A 1828-nucleotide genomic window follows, 5' to 3' on the forward strand; every position below is an offset into this window, starting at 1 on the left:
AAAGACCAGTCTGCTAGAGCTTGGAATCTACATCTCCATAAAAGCAGTCTCATCCACTCTAGTCAGGACACACAGGAAACTGCTTCTAGGACGTGTTTCTCCTCTCCTTGTCCAACCAATATATAAGCATACATAATATTAATCATTTTGTATGGACACAGTAAGAAATACTTTGAGCTTATAGAATTGCTCTCCTAGGACCATCTCGATCTCAGACTGCAGTGCTCAGGCCAGATATCTTTCCTATTCCTAGCAGCAGGGCCCTAGTCTCGTCGTTACTTTTGGATCATGACATCATTTGCCTATGATCAAACTCTTAACTTATAGTTAAGAATCGTGGCACCTTGGCCTGGCCCATCACGATGCCAGGGTAGCACATAACTTACCGGCTTGCCCTGGTTCCATCCAGTCCCACGTCGGGACCCTGCCCTTGGGGTGCTAGGAAGTAGGGCAACTGAGGCTTAAGTTGAGAAGGCAGATGCCCAGGAGTGAATAACATTCAAAGCCAATCAATTCCTAAGTTACGGAGCATAGTAATTAATTGTCTTCCTGTATCTATACAAAAGGACATTGCATTAAGGTTAACTGCTCAAAAGACATAAGGAGAGGAGAAAGACAATATTAACTTACAGTACAGCTTCAGTGTCTAAGCAGGATGAGACCTTACAAATTGGTTGGGGAAGAGAGCATAGAAGAGGTTACAGACAGACAAAGTAATGGGAGTGACTCGGGAGCACTGTGATGGGTACAATCTGATAAACCTAAGCTCCGTGTACTCCAACAGTCCTGACCTCAGGGGAGCTGTGGTACTGCTTCATCCCCTCTCCGGACTCTGACTTCAGAACCTTTTCAGAGTTCTTGCTGATGAACTTTTTACATTCGGGGGAATCGTTTTCCTTTAGCATCTTGCTTCTGGGTGATGAACAGGAGACCTCTGGTTCTGGCTGTACCTCCCACTTTTCTGTCTTCATTTTCTTTTTCCCCCTTTTTGTCTGGAGATTAAAAAAAATGGAAGGGAGCCACAAAAAGGAAATGAAAAAATAAAAAGCTCTCCCCCAACGTACTTATTTTCTAAATACACTGCATCAAATGCAGAACCAGGAGTAAGCCAAAGCACCAACGGGTGTGACCTCCCACCCCCCAAAAATTAACTTGAAGTTGGGGTGGTGGTGCTTGGAGGACCACATGGTATGCAAGAGATCAAACTCTGGTTCTGTGTATAAATCAAACGCCCTACCCACTCGCTGTACTATTATCATCCAGTCTAATAACTTGAATTTTAATAGTATATTCATGGCAAGACAGCAAAAAAGAGCAAAGTCTATAAGATGCAGAGTCAAAAGATTCAAATTATCATCCTCCAATTTAAAAATGATGAGCGGTGAAAATGTCTTCAATGATTTTCTAGAAAGTGTGTATGCACATCAGTATATTCTTTAAATTTACTTTTCTCTAGGGAAGTCGAGATAAAATAAAATGAGTATCAGGGCTGGAGCAATAACACCGCAGGTAGGGTGTTTGCCTTGCACACTGCCAACCCAAGTTCGATTCCCAGAATCTCATATAGTACCCCGAGCAACACCAGGAGTAATTCCTGAGTGCAAAGCTAGGAGTAACCCCTGTGTATTGCCGGGTACGACCCAAAAAGAAAAAAAATTGAGTATCTACATTTGTATCTTGACATAAACAAGTTTACTAAGTCATGATTTCTAGAGAGCTTTGTATATGAACATTTCCTATTAGAAAGTAAACATACCTTTCTATGGTTACATAAACAGCTTTATTCATAAGAAAAAAAACAATTAAGACCACCTAGAATCTTTTTTGG

This window comes from Sorex fumeus, unplaced genomic scaffold (assembly GCF_029834395.1).
Source record: "Sorex fumeus unplaced genomic scaffold, SorFum_2.1 ptg000268l, whole genome shotgun sequence".
In the NCBI taxonomy this organism is placed as follows: domain Eukaryota; kingdom Metazoa; phylum Chordata; class Mammalia; order Eulipotyphla; family Soricidae; genus Sorex; species Sorex fumeus.